We start from the raw sequence: 15769 nt of genomic DNA, 5'->3' as shown, positions 1-15769 counted from the left end.
TCTCTTATTGCGTCCATTTCAACTCTGAAACTGACAATCCATTAACCGAGAGGGCCTGGGGTCGATGCAGCAAAGCCTTTGGCTGAGATCTACAAAACTTGTATTAAAACAGCAGGACAAGATTGAAGAGCGATATGGCGAACAATGAAGGCAGTGGGGGTGAAAAGAATTGTGCTTCCGTTTACTTGCGCTGGTTCTCCTTTAGCTAATGTCCCTCTCGACAATAAATCGATCACTTTATATGTCTTGCGTTTCTTTATGTTGCGTCTTTCACGGGGAATCCCAGTGTTCCCTTACGGTCTTATAAGAGTGAAAAAAAATGCCGTGAGTTGTGAAGTTATCCCTGCTGGGCAAATTCAAAGACTACAGTCTTCCACTGTTAATACTCTCCATAATTGTCGCCAATCTCACCAAGTCCGCAACTTTGGTCCCTCCCTCGTTCTCCTGTTATCAAGACCGAGGGGTCACTAAAGTCATTGACCAAATATTTTGGGTTTTTTTTTGGTTTTGGACTGTGTGTATTTATATTGCCAGTATCCATCCCGAGGAATATTGTGTGACGGGATATCAGCGCCAGAATCCTAAACATGAAAGAGATTGTTAAGATCTGGGAACTTGCTGTAGCAGACTGCTGATTCTGTGCCCGTTGGCAAGAACCCATTCCTTGCTCTCTCTCTCCCTCTGTTTAAATCTCCCAGACTGCTGTTTGAAGATATTCCCAAGGTAACTCTCTCGGAGGTTAAACGTTCCACTTAGTTGAACCGGGTCAAAGCTTCAAGTTTATTTTGTTTCTAAAACTGACTTTATTAAGTAGCCAGGGTGCTCGATGGCAACAATGATAATGCTGTAATCGGCGGAGTGATTATTTACTGAAGGCCTCCTTTAATAAGGTTAAAACTATCGAACAGCAATGAAGCAATGAATTGGCCACAAGCTTTAGAGCCTGTGTTTTCACATTATACAAGTTGGCGTGTACGCATTGTTTAATATCATTAACGAGCTCCAGATTCGATTGACAATCAGTTACATCCAAAAGTTGGACTTATTTTGTCATTTTATTTTCATGCGCAGTTATCCTCTACACATCAATTAGCACATTTGGCCTCCTGGCTGATGTGTAGTGGGGGAGACCTTTACTTGGAATCACGACAGAAATTCCTGTACAAACAACGACATTTGAAAATCATAACAGTGTCGCACTTGCAAAAACAAACCGTTTACAATGGAGCAGATATGTCGGAATCAAAGATAAAAGAATTGTGGATGCTGAGCATCAAAAACAAACAAAAAGAGAAGTTGCTGGAGAAACTCAGCAGGTCTGGTAGCTGCTGTAAGGGGAGAGAAAGCAGCGTTTACTCCGACAACTTTTCCAACGATTTGTCTCTGAGTCAATCAGATTCGTGCTAACATCTTACGGGAGATGTAATGCCCTCAACACAGAGAGCGAAAGAGTTTGTTACTTGTCACCTCATTTCCATCCGTTAAGCGATATTAATTATAAAGACTTTTGATAGAGTCGTGGGAAAATGCTTCTCCTTGCAGGAGGACCGGTAACGGAGTGTTGGGGGAGAGAGATAAGGTAATCTATTGTGCATGAGACTGAAAAAAAGAAAAGTGGAGGCCAGAGGGTAAAAGTTGCCTGGCCAGTTCTCATCTGCAGTGCACGGTCTAACAGGATGGCGGAAAGCAGATGCATTTTTTTTAAACTTTGCAAACAAATGTAATCGGGCATGGAATTGATAAGGTGCAGCAGGACAGGATTTCTGGGCAGAGGAGCTGGGGCTCATTTGCGGGTAGTGTCTTTCCGAGTTCAGCAGCAAGCCTGTTGGGCCGATTGGCCCGTCCGGGATGCGCTGTGTGCTTTAGTGGTCTCACAGCTGGACTGCGGAAGAAACCGGTAAAAAAAATGGCCCTCTCTTGCTGCGCCGCTGTGACCCAGAAGGGGCAAGTTGATCTGTTAGCAGAGCGGAGCGGGCTGCTGTTGTCGTTAGCCCGGGTTTTGTTTTGCGGGTACTGGGTGCACGGAGCTGGGAGAAATCCGCTCACTCCAGGATCCCGATACCACCGAGGCTGCAAAACTCCCAGCGAGTGGCGCCAAATGCGCTCCGCAAGAGCTCAAGCGAAACCCAGCGTTTCCCCGGCTGGTTGCACCTGTTTCTGGCTTTACTCACTGGCTGAAGCTTTGTGACCGCTGCAGCCTGCAAATTGGGAAACTCACTTCAGGTCATTTGTGTTTTTAAACAAGCCCTTCTGGCATTGAACCCCCAACACTTGCTGACTGGAAAGTGAGAAGAACTAACGGGGCATCAGCTAATGCACCGCCGTGAGCGTGAGACACCAGTTTGAATTAAATCAAGTCTCCTCCAAAACGATTTGAAGTAATCTCGCAGAAGATCCTGAATTAATAGTCAATCCACACAGACGAATGGCAATTTGGGCCAGCAGTTTCTGATAATAAACTAGATCAAAACATAATTAAAGTAATTCCAAGTTGTAATTTTGAACAACGCCGTATGCTCTATTTAGAGACTAGGCAGCTGCCAGGTCCAGCACATAGACAATGTATCAATCGGAAAGACATTACTTTTCCCCAGCCATTTTTGTTCCTTCGTGTGTGACATTTCTTTGAACTCACTTCTCAAGTGTGTTTACTTGCAGCAGGCTTTAATTTTCTGCATTTGCAAAATCTTGATGTTTTATTCTGGTCTTTACGTAATTGCTGCCTAATATTTTGTATTGCGCGGGTTTAGACTTTGATGTTGTCCCAATTACGCCTTTGATGTCTGCTTTGCTACTGGCGGGTAAGGAAGCTACTTGCAAACCTCCTGTTCGCCCACAAGATGGTGCAAGTGGGAGGTGAAAATCTTTTGCTCTCTATTCTTGGCTGATGGAACACTGACACCTCCTTTCGATACAGGGTTATTAGGTACTTTCTAGTTTCCGAGAAATATACTCTTTGTTCCAATATGTATGTTTCCAAAGCCAGCTTTGTGTATAAATTGCATAAAAAAACACTTGAGTTGAATGGGTCAGTTTGAATACTATGAATAATATTGCTATTTTTAACGAGATTTGTTGTTTCTCTTGCTTCTGGGTACCTTTAGAAGTAGAACAAGAGAATCTTTACAGTGTGGAAGCAGGCCATTCATCCCACTAAATCCAGGCCACCCCTCTGAAGAGCATCCCTCCCAGGCCCACCTCCTACCCTATCCCCGTAACCCTGCATTTCCCATGACTAACCCACCTAACCTGCACATCCCTGGACACTATGGACAATTTAACATGGCCAATCCACTTAACCTGTACTTCTTTGGACTGTTGGAGGAAACCAGAGCACCTGGAGGAAACCCACGCAGACATGGGGAGAATGTGCAAACTCCACACAGTTCTCTGAGGGTGGAATCAGGCCCAGGTCCCTGGTGCTTGAGGCAGCGAGACAGCAACCAGCCCTAGTTTGATTTGTTACCAATCATTGCACACATGAATTCCAGCCAGGACTTGGATTCTGATCAAACTCCTCCAAATTAACTTTTACTCAGCGCTCCCACAGAAGTGGCATCTCAATGGTAATCCACTATCCATTAGAACAAATTCTGGAAGTCTTGTAAAAATTGACCTTGTTTTGAGCTCATCGATCCCTTCCCAGAAACTGTCACTCCCCTAAACTCACACTGTTAGGCTTTAGAACGCTCTCTTTCTCTTTATCAAAGTAACTTATCTCTAAAGCTCTGAGAGAAACAAATATGTCTCCACTCAGAGGTCCCTGAATTTCCAGCTTCCTAGAACTTCTGAGTTTCTCTTAGACTCTTAAATGGAAAAATAAGTCATGGGGTTTGATTTTAATTCTTCTCTGCTTGACAAGTACAATGGTACTGGTCTGTGAGGCTAATAGGATTGACCAATTACAGTTATGGCCAATCCACGCACAGATTTTGTCAGGGGTTCTCACAATAGCAGCCTGTACAGATGTTCACCAGGGACAGCAATAAGACTGATTGATTTGATTTGATTGTCACATGTACTTAAGTACATTGGAAAGTGTATATTATTGCCACACAAGATACCATCATTATGTTCTTCCTGTATTATTGTTAGAGAAAAGTTATAAATATTAAGTGGACTTCCTGTCTGAATATCATGGGGTTAGGCTGTATTCAAGAGACATGAGTACATCATTTATCTACTGAATTATTTATTTATTAAATATACTAGAATTCTTTGAGGAGATAAAAGGCAGGATAGATGTAAATAAACCAGCAGATATAACATATTTATATAAGGAGGAGGAAGTATTATATTAGCATGGGTAGAGGACTGACAAATAGAAGACAAAGAGGTGAGACAAGGCAGCATTTTCAGGATGGCAATCTGTTACTAGTGGAGTTGAATTGAGTTGAATTAATTGAATTGAGCTGAATTAGCTTCATTGTCATTTGTATTCAAATGAGTACAAGGAAACGTTTATAATTCGCCACTTACAGCACCATCTTAGGTACCAGAGTACTTAGTTACAATCCTTAAAGAATAGAAAAATGAAGAAAGAAAATTTACGTTACAACTAAACACAGTGGAACGACAGGTAAGAAAAGCGAGAAACAAAGTTAAAAAGACAAATATCACGGTCTTTCTCCAAGGTCTGTCCACAGCAGACCAGCGTGTGAGGCTTCCACGTGGTTCGACCCTGCGGTCCCACTGTGCACTGGGCCCCTGCTATCCCACACCGCACAGATCCCCAACTGTCCCACTCCGCATAGATCCCCTGCTATCCCACACCGCACAGATCCCCTGCTGTCCCACTCCGCATAGATCCCCTGCTGTCACACTCCACACAGTTCCCCTGCTGTCACCCTCCACACAGATCCACTGTTGTCTCACTCCGCACTGAGTCTCTGCTGTCCCACACCGCACTGGGCCACTGCTGGCCTACTACGCACTCGGCCTCGGCTGTCCCATTCCGCACTCAGCCTCGGCTGTCCTACTTCGCATTGGACCGCTGCTATCCCACACTGCACTGAGCCACTGCTGTCCCACAACCCACTGGGCCACTGCTGTCTCACACCGTACTGAGACCCTGCTGTCGCACTCGCACTGAGACTCTGCTATCACACTCCACCCTGGGCCACTGCTGTCCCACTCTGCACTGAGACCCTGCTGTCACACTCCGCACTGAGACCCTGCTGTCACACTCCGCACTGAGTCCCAGCTGTCCCACTCCCCACTGAGACCCTGCTGTCCCACTCCGCACTGAGCCCCTGCTGTCCCACTCCGCACTGAGACCCTGCTGTCCCACTCTGCACTGGGCCACTGCTGTCCCACTCCGCACTGAGACCGTGCTGTCCCACTCCGCACTGAGACCCTGCTGTCCCACTCCGCACAGATCCACTGCTGTCCCACTCCGCACAGATCCCCTGCTGTCCTACTCCGCACTGGGCCACTGCTGTCCCACTCCGCACAGATCCCCTGCTGTCCCACTCCGCACAGATCCACTGTTGTCCCACTCCGCACAGATCCCCTGCTGTCCCACTCCGCACAGATCCACTGCTGTCCCACACCGCACAGATTCCCTGCTGTCCCACACCGCACAGATCCCCTGCTGTCCCACTCCGCACAGATCCCCTGCTGTCCCACTCCGCACAGATCCACTGCTGTCCCACACCGCACAGATCCCCTGCTGTCCCACACCGCACAGATCCCCTGCTGTCCCACTCCGCACAGATCCACTGCTGTCCCACTCCGCACTGGGCCACTGCTGTCTCTCTCCGCACTGGGTCACTGCTGTCCCATTCCACACTGGGCCACTGCTGTCTCTCTCCGCACTGGGCCACTGCTGTCCCATTCCGCACAGATCCCCTGCTGTCCCACTCCGCACAGATCCACTGCTGTCCCATTCCGCACTGGGCCACTGCTGTCTCACTCCACACTAGGTCACTGCTGTCCCACTGCACACTGAGCCACTGCTGTCCCACTGCGCATCGGGTCATTGCTGTCCCACTCCGCACTCGGCTACTGCTGTCCCACTGCACACTGGGCCACTGCTGTCCCACTGCGCACTCGGCTACTGCTGTCCCACTGCACACTGGGCCACTGCTGTCCCATTCTGCACTGGGCCTCTGGTTGCTGGCTTCTTCGGTTTGGTTGCCAGCCCCACTTCGGAGGCTGAGCTCAGGTGTCTAAGGCCGAGAGAATTGCGGAGAGAGGGAGAGAAAAATGAAAATGAGAAAAGGAACAGACAGAGCAGAGGAGCTCTGGCTGGACAGTCCTACTCTACTGCCATGTTACTGTAGTGCCACAGGGATTAGTACTCTGGCCACAACCATATACAATATATATTCATGACTTGGGTGAGTGAAAGGAATGTACAATAGCCAAGTTTGTAGTTAACACAAAAGTAGATGGAAAAGCAAGTGGTGAGGCTGACACACAGTCTGGGCAGAGGGATACAGAATAGTTAAACATGTGGATAAAAGCTTGGCAGATGTGGGTAAATGTGTGGTTATACAATTTGGCAGGAAGACTAGAGAAGCTGAATATTATTTAAATGGAGAAAAACTGCAGAAAACTACAGCAGAGAGAGACATAAGTGTCCTCATGCATGAATCACAAAAAAACTCACAACTAATGGTGTCCTTTATTTCAAAGGGAATGGAGTATAAAAATGAAGAGGCTTTTCTCAAATTATACAAGGCACTGGTCAGACCATAGCTGGAGTACTGCGAACAGTTTTGGGCCTCTTAACTAAGGAAAAATATACTGGCATTATAGACATTCAAAAGAAGGTTCATTAGGCTGATACCAGGCATGGAGGGGCTGTCTTATTAGGAAGTGTTGAGTAGGTTGCAGTTATTGGAAATTAGAAGAATGATTAGGGGACCTTATTGAAATATATAAGATTCTTAGGGAGCTTGACGGGTAGATGTGAGGAGGTTGTTTCCCCATTGTGGGAGAGTCTGGGAACAAAGGGCATGATCTCAGATTAAGGGGTTAAGAATAAGATTAAATCTCATTTAAGACATAGATGAGGAGGAATTTCTCAGAGGGTAGCAAATCTGTGGAATTCTTTACTGCAGAGGGCTGTCAAGATTGGGTCATTATGTACACTTAAGACTGAGATTGAGTTTTTACAATTCAGGGAATCAATGGTTACAGGGAAGAAGCAGGAAAATGGAGTTGAGAGTTATCAGAGCAGCCATATTCTCATTGAATGGCAGACCAGACTTGATGGGCTGAATATCCAACTCTGTACCTATGTTTAATGGTCATATCATTTAGACTGTTACTGCAGTACTGCAGGCATGTCACATTGTCTGTGGTGTCTTTTCAGATAAATTGATAAACCTTCTTTATCCTCAAGTGGCTGTATGCAACCCCATGACACTACTTCAAGAACAGCGAGGCAGTTCCTCCTCTTCTTATAATTAATAATTGTCTTTTGACCAACACATATAAAACAGACATCCTGGTTATTTTCACCTTGCTGTTCTCAAGGTCTTTCCATGTACAAAATGACTGCCACGTGTTGTGTGTTACAATTGTAACCGCACTTTGAAAGAACTTGATTGTTAAACACTTTCCAATTTCCATTATATCTTATAAATGCAATTTTTAAAAATAAGTGGCCCCTCGTCTTTACTTTGCCCAATGTCCCTCATGTTATCTGCAAAACGGATTGAAATAGATTCGTGCTCTATTAAGGCAGGATCTGATGAGGGCTGCCCTTCTGGTTTTCCCGACAGGAGAAGCAGCAAGTTCTGAAGGTGTGGAAGAAGAAAGTGGAAAATGTGAACAAATCATCATGGGATTGAAACTATTTAAACGGGGACCCAGTAAAAGCAGAATGCTAACTGGGTATATGTCCATTTTACTGCATTTACACACGTGGCTTGTATTTATTACAGAAACTGGAGGTGTGGGAAGATGCTGTTAGGAAAAAGGTCTAATGCTAAGAAAAAGAGAGAATCAAGCATCATTCTTGCCCTATGTACCTCCTTGATTTTCTAATCAATGACCTGTTCCTCAGCTCCCGAAATTCCTACCCAAACTTCTCTCCCGGCCTTTTTAAGGCATTCTATAAATGCTACATGTTCAGCAAAGCTTGTGGTCAGATGTTCAAAAAGCCTTCATGTGCTTTTGTGTTGAATTATATTTGAAAGTGCTATTGTAATGTATCTGGGAATGTTTTATTATGTCAACTGTTGTCATTGCAAAAGAATTGAACCTCTTGTGACACTGTACCCATATCCTGAAGATGATCAAATCTGGCAATGTATTTTCCTAACCACTTCCTTCTAGTCTTGCTGCCTCTGCCTGGCTGCGGGCATTGAATGTGAAGAGGACCTTTTTCCTGACCCCCAGCGTAAGGACTTCTCACTGTGGCACCACTGCACTCTGGTGTTCTTGAATTACTGTGTCTCTCAATCCAAACCTCAAAACCAGGATAATTTCTGCACAGTAAAGTGACAGAAAACTTTAATGAGTTGTAAGCACACTCTTTTTAAATAGGTTTCAGGCTCAACACAGCCAACGTTTGTCCCACTTGTTAAGTGAGTTGCCTGTCACAAAAACCATGACCAGCCCACTTAATGAGATTGTAATAACTTGAGCCCATGTGGTGGGTTGGCTGACCCAAGTCATCCTGAAAGCCAACCCTTCAAAAAGAGGAAATTTGAACAATATTCATGACAGACAATGAAATGTGAGGCTGGATGAACACAGCAGGCCCAGCAGCATCTCAGGAGCACAAAAGCTGACGTTTCGGGCCTAGACCCTTCATCAGAGTTTGTGCTCCTGAGATGCTGCTGGGCCTGCTGTGTTCATCCAGCCTCACATTTCATTATCTTGGATTCTCCAGCATCTGCAGTTCCCATTATCACATCATGACAGACAATGATTGTCAATTGCAGACCAGAACTGTACTCTGGTCAGTTGCAAGCACATGTCTGAATCTAGTGTGGGGTGCCTTAGTGCCTTCCAGAATCATAACAGGTTCTAATCTGTAATTACACTGGTACTTTTTCTGGATTTGTACTTAAAATGAGCTTTATCACTGCAAGAGTAACATAATAAAGGCAACATTGATTCATTTTTGATTCACAATTCTTAATTTCTCTCTGCCTCTTTGCATTTAATTTTCAATGACACTTGCCTGTATTCTCCTGCACAATGTTTTTTTTCCCCCAATTTCTATGGACTGTGTAGTCTCCTGTTGTGTATTTCTCTTTCTTCTACATTTGTCAGCTCATTATTGTCTCAACCTCTGCTCCCTAAAGCACATGACTGTAAGGATAATTTGTCAGACATGCACAAAGACCAAAATTTCAGGGGTGGCAAATAGTTTGCTATGGTACAAGGAAACTAAGCCAAGATGCATCTCTTTCCCACCCATGAAGTTTCAGGAATTCAGAAATGAAGACTGGCACAAGAGGCAAGGCCTATGAAAGGAGTAGGGCCAAGTCAAACTTTGAGACAAAAACATTGGGACAGATAGTGCAACAATTCCACATTAGTGGTCCCTATTATGGTGGGGTGGGGGCCAGGAGAGCAGGAGGAATAAGAGACAGCAGGAACTGCAGATGCTGGAGAATCTGAGATAACAAGGTTTAGAGCTGGATGAGAAGAAGGGTCCACCCCCATCTACCTACTTACCTCATCCCACCTCCTTGACCTGTCCGTCTTCCCTGGACTGACCTATCCCCTCCCTACCTCCCTACCTATACTCTCTCCACCTATCTTCTTTACTCTCCATCTTCGGTCCGCCTCCCCCTCTCTCCCTATTTATTCCAGTTCCCTCTCCCCATCCCCCTCTCTGATGAAGGGTCTAGGCCCGAAACGTCAGCTTTTGTGCTCCTGAGATGCTGCTTGGCCTGCTGTGTTCATCCAGCCTCACATTTTATTATCCAGACCTGAAACATCAGCTTTCCTGCTCCTCTGATGCTGCTTGGCCTGCTGTGTTCATCCAGCTCTACACTTTGTTATCTAAGGAGGAATGGGAGGAAAGGATAGAGAAAAAAAATCTCTCAATTTCATTTCATTTTTGAGGCATGTCATCAAGTTCTTTTTTTGTGAATAAATATTAATTGAGACAGCTTTTTAATGATTCTGAAATCTGAGACAGTTAGTATGGCGTGTGCCATGCAGACATGTCAGAAGCATGTCAAAATAAATCTAACCAAATAGAAAGGTAGTGATAATTTTTTTTTTAAAATGACATTTTAAAAGGTTAAAGTTCAAAATCATCTGGACTAACGAATTGATGATGTGAATGAATGCATGGAATAATCTCAGCATTACAGCACAAGCTGGATGAGAAGAGATTCAAATTTGCCAGGGAGATGAATAACAGAAACAATGTCAAATTGAAGCATCAAAGGAAGACTTAGACAAGTAAACGTTTTTTTTCATACTGGTGATAATCTGGAAGTTCTTACCTTGACATTTACAATATTGCCTTGAGATGTTCTCCCACTTGGAAGAACTGCACGTTGTTCGTCAAAGCAGTTTCACCCAGTGGAGAGAGTTTTAAGGGAGCTATGTTGTTACTATAGTGGTAAACACTCCTCCATGCACTGAGAAACATTTACTTTTGAAGTAACGTCATATTCTTTGGCAGCCAAGGATCCTGAGAAAGAAAAACCAGGCCTCAACCAGCATGTTCTTTGGCTCCCTTTACTCAGCACCTGAAACCCCACCACACATTGAAAGTTGGTCTTTCAAGGAACTGTTTTCATGTGGAATTAGAAAGTCAACTGAATTTCCAGTGTTGGGTTGTTGTACAATTCTGCTGAATTTTTCAATGTGACAGTCCAGCCTCAAGATATCCCAGTCACAGTGTAATGATTGTTCCCACTTCTGCTCAAGTGAGTAGTCAACAATCCATTCACTTCCACCACTCAACACTGTATCAAAAGAAAGATCACTCATTAATGTAATTGGATAAATACATGAGGTGAAATGTGCACAGTACTGGGCAAGAGCAGAAGAATGAGATTAATATATTATTCCTGCCAAGAGCCATAACAGGCCTGATGGGCCAAATGTCCTTTGTCTGTGATGTAAGACTCCAAAAGTGGACATTTCTGGGTCCACCGCCCGGGATTTTAGAAAGGGTAGGCAAGGAATTTAATTGGATGGGAAGCAAAAATTCAGTTTCTCAATAGCTGGTTAAATTTTTGCTGTTAATTTCACAGTGTTCTTCAAGTGGGTCAGCTTTTCTGGCCATTGGAATGACAGTCACAGGTGCACTTGTGTTACACCAAAACTGGAAACACTTGTATTCATCAACCCAACTATGTATATGAGGCGTGTACCTGGCAGGGTAATCTTCTTTCTTCAAACTCTGATGTGTACAGACTTTTCCAGTAACTTGATTCCTTCACAGCTATGCTGCTGTCTTGTGCAAATGCTGACAGTGTGGGAAGTGAAGCCTTACTGTTTAATCAGATAAGGAGAAGTCTTGGTCAAATGTTGCCTTGTAGTTCTTAAATGCACACATTGGAAGTGATGAAACACATGACGTCAACAAGCTCATAAAAAGCTTTCAGAAGAAAAGCCATATCAGACTCCAAACATTAATTCATAATCTTTGTCCACAAAGCTGCTGGGTTTCTGTGGCATTTTTCTGTTCTTGTTTCTGCGTACCTGGAGTTTGGAACAAAGACCAGAAAAGTCAGCCAAAGTGCTGTTTGATGTCATGGCCCTGTTGTGGTAATGGATGACTGTTCCTGTGGAATGGATGGCAGCCACCATAGACAGTCAGATCCAGCTGAGGAATCAGTACCTGCTACATTCACATTCACTCCATCATTTGAGGCATGGATGCATTCATTCCCTGGCTATCTGAGAGAGTGCTGAGGGACCTTGATCTACTGGATCTATCTCCAGGTATCTCATTCATTTAAGGGGATTGTGCACCAATATGGAGGAGCTGTGTCATGTCCCCTCTGTCAGGGACCCACACATCTCCCTCAGGACAGGCTGAGGAGGTTTCCAAGAGACGTGTCCAAGAGACTCCTTGCAGGCTGGAGACCCCTAGGGTCTGGACGATCGGGGTACCCACCATTGTCACCTGAAGCAAGCATTCAGCAGGTTTCCTCACCATACCTGTGGTGTTCTGTAGTACCACCAAGACTTAGCATCAGGCAAAGAGTTCACTTTGGGATCGTTGGCACCTCTGATGTATTTTCTCCTGCTTGCCAGTGAATCTTTGTCATCTCATTAATGGCCCATTCTGGAGGCTCACCAGCTGTGTTGGGCTTAGCAGGGGCCTGTTCACCAGCAGCCCACAAAGTATCAGAGACATCCCCTGTTCTTTCCTCCTGGAGCTGCCAATCCATGTCAGTGCTGCACTCAACAACAAGATGTACCCTCAATCTTAGTCTAGATGTATTAACCACTGAAGTGAATGTTCCTTGTCTGGCACAGGGTGGAGAAGAAGGCCTTGACCATGCATCGTCTAGGGATTGTGACTGTCCCTCCTCAAAGGTCTGGTTTGAGGGGCTGGTAGGGACGTTCCTTGGGCTTTTCTTTTATTTGCCCTGGCTTGGGAAAGTGATCCAGAAGCTGCATGGAAAAACAGGAAGATTTCATAAAATCTCAAGTAGCTAACGTTACTGAGGATTTCATTAGGATGTTCATTCTCAATGTGCAGTTGGGTGGAATGGACTAGAGGCCTTGTCATTAGATGGTTGTAGTTTTCAATCTCCTCTTCAGTACAGGCACATTTCCGATGCTGCCTGCCAGCTCAGCAGCTCACTCCTTAGATGATATCAAGAACCTAATACCAAGCATCGTTCCCCAGCGCCTCTTTGTCTTATTCGCACTTATTGTGCACCTTCTTCTCCTGCAGATGGAGAGAAGCTTTAAGAGAAATGAGCATAGATACATGAGTACAATGTATGGATTAATATAGTTAAAGATGTCAATCCCTACAACTGTGTGTGCATTACTCGTTAGACGAATGTGGTGGAGAGGAAGTGAAGTGTCAAAGGGCTCTGAATAAAAGGCGACTCAAAATGCTACAGTTATTCAAACATTACATGATGTGCGCTCCTGAGATACCTGTAAATTGCTTAACCTTTTGTTGCTGTGTTCTTGTCCCATTGCAAACCTTGGTGAGAAGATTTTCAGATACGTTCTGCACGTTGAGATGAAAGGTCAGTAGTGTGTGAGCCGCTGAATATTTTAGCTCCCTTTGTGTTTAAGTATAAACTCAAACAGATGTGTGCGAGGCAGTACCACTGTGATGCCAGTGTGGCAACATTAGCAGCTAAAATGAAGTGACACCCAATCTTGGCACCCTTGTGGGTGACACTCCTCTGTTAGGTTTCATTACAGTGCTAACTCACATTCATAGGGGCATATGGCATTATATAACACCAGCTGATTAATCATCCTCATTGCAGCAGTGGAACCGGGTTCTCTTGAACCTTCCATGGGTACAGTCCTTTATAGTTACCACTGCCCTGGCTGTCTTTGTCAGTCAGTTTGCTCCCAGGACAGCCCTGAGGAGAACCTCTCAAGGAATATTGCTAAAGCATGAAACAAAAATGAAAATTGCTGGAAAATCACAGCAGGTCTGGCAGCACCTGCGGAGAGAAATCAGAGTTAATGTTTCAGGTCCAATGACTGTTCTTCGGAGCTTCTGATTCAAGATTTGCTAATTGCTAAAGCATGGGCAGCCTTTGCCTGGTCTCTGACATCTCTAGAGGAGTTGGGTTTGGTGAATAATCATGCTGCTTAGACTTTGAATTGTCGTGTGAGGACGCTTTTCAAATGTGACACCCAGATGTTGGAGCCAAGATGACCCGAATGGACCTCAGAACATCATGCCCGTAACACTTGTCGTTTTACCCGTGCATGCAGATGTAAGGAGCTGAGGACATCACAATTGCATGTGAATCCAGACCCACTCCTGAGCAGAAGTAACTCCTACTTTTGGGTCCGACTTCACACTTACAGACCAATATCAAGCTGCACCCATGGTTCTATCATGTGGTATTTTATCTACGAAAATTCTACCAGTTGTTCATAATGACTTGATAAATATTGAAGAGTTAACAACAGTAAAATGTGCACATTTAGACCTGAACAAATATGCATTGCCTGAAGACAAAATGAATGATGAGGTCAAATTTTATGCTCATTGACAGTCACTGCTGGATACATTAAACTCTTTTCCTATATAGAAGACATTTGACTCAGGAAATAATATTGCAATGCCGTTTGAATAGTTTTTTTTAGAATTTTAAGAGAATTGATGGAATGAGTTGACAGCACACTACCCCTGATAGCACACTGCTGCATTGCTGTAATTTATGTGGATTAACATTTCAAATTTGCAATGGGCCTTGATATAAGCATTCTGACTTGGAGGCAGATATATTACCAATTGACACAACTAGCAGGCTCGTATATTAAGTGCTCATACATTGTTACATTCCAAATATGCCAGGAGTTAAATAAATATGAATTGATTATATCACAGCCCATTATTCAACAATTGACTATAATTGGATAATGATGAAATTTTGGTAAATATTACATGGAACACTGCAATATAGTATTTCTCCTTTACAGTACTCGTCCTTAATGTCAACATTTCTGGCCACTAGTGAACTCAGTCAACATAAAACACTAACGACATGACTGATCCAAAATGCCATTGGACCATGTGGTACATATGTGTTTACAACTTGGCATAAGCAACACCGAGGATATAGTGTGCTGAGTGATAATTTGTTATAGCAGTCATTTTCATTTCTTAATCAATCAATGTTATAATTCACTTAAAGATATTATTTGCTGATAATTAAGGTTTTAAGACACCTTTTTTTCTTTGGCAAAAGAAATGTTATCAAGAAAAGCACAGGACAGTTTAGCTAATGTTTTCATTAAGACGATTAACAATTTCAAATAAACAGAAATGAGAATCACATAATCTTCAAGCGTTTTTTATGTGTGTTAATCAGCATTCACAAAATCAGCAGTCCGGCTCCCTTCTCTATAAAACTCACACAAAGCAAATATTTTAAAAACAAAATTCAAGCAACACAGTTTGCATTGTAAAACATCGGGAAACAGGTAATCATCAGTTCATTTTGAAAATAGTTTCGATGACAGTTGCTTAATTCTTGACAAATTGTTTCTTCTCACAGAGACTGAAAAGCTGGCCCAGTCACTCAAATGCTTCCTCGATTGTGTTGGTGACCTGTTGAAAATAGTCAAGCAATGAGTCTAACTTATTTAACACTTCAGCACTGGTAATATACCTGTAATTTTCCAGTGTACAGTACAACTAGGAAATGGTGCTGTTCTGGTGCAGTGCTAAGTGTCCCTACCTCTGAGCTAAAAGACCCACAATCAAGCCCCACTTGCTCCAGAGGCGTGTTGTAAAATCTCTAAACAGGTTGGTTAGAAAGTATGCTGCCAGGAAAGGATGCTATTGTGGTGCAGTCGTCATGTCCCTCTGTTTGAACCCAGAGGCCTTAGTTCAAGTCCCATCTGTCGCGGGGGTATGTGACATCTCGAGCAGGTTGATTAGGAAAATGTATGCTGCTGGGCAAGGCTGTCATTTGGATATGTGGTGCTTTAACAGGTTCATTGTGATAGAAGGTTGGCTCTCCTTTGTCATTTTACCTTTCATATGATTTTAACTGCTGATAACAGGTCTTCAGTAGACAACTGTGTTGTTTCTTTAGACGGTGGGTACATCCCAGTCATTTCTTGTCTCAAGCCTGCTGTAACTGCCTGAAAGCAGCCAAACTGGCCCTGATGA

The 15769-nt window shown here is 43.9% G+C and overlaps 1 protein-coding gene across 3 annotated transcripts in view; it reads right to left on the bottom strand.

Annotated features, from left to right (window-relative positions):
• Positions 1-14133: 14133 nt before the first annotated feature.
• LOC125463790 (inward rectifier potassium channel 16-like) overlaps positions 14134-15769 on the bottom strand; it is a 143586-nt gene continuing 141950 nt past the window's right edge. The window contains exons 6-7 of one of the 3 annotated variants that reach the window (XR_007249907.2): positions 15631-15762; positions 14136-15202 (exon numbers count right to left, since the gene is read on the bottom strand). The gene's annotated coding sequence lies outside the window, so the exon portion shown is untranslated. Of the gene's footprint in view, positions 15763-15769 lie in introns of all 3 variants that reach the window. The other 2 variants (XR_007249906.2, XR_007249908.2) reach the window with 2 other exon arrangements.

The sequence above is a fragment of the Stegostoma tigrinum genome, chromosome 22 (genome assembly GCF_030684315.1).
Source record: "Stegostoma tigrinum isolate sSteTig4 chromosome 22, sSteTig4.hap1, whole genome shotgun sequence".
NCBI lineage: Eukaryota > Metazoa > Chordata > Chondrichthyes > Orectolobiformes > Stegostomatidae > Stegostoma > Stegostoma tigrinum.
This window is presented reverse-complemented; position numbering and strand designations above follow the sequence as displayed.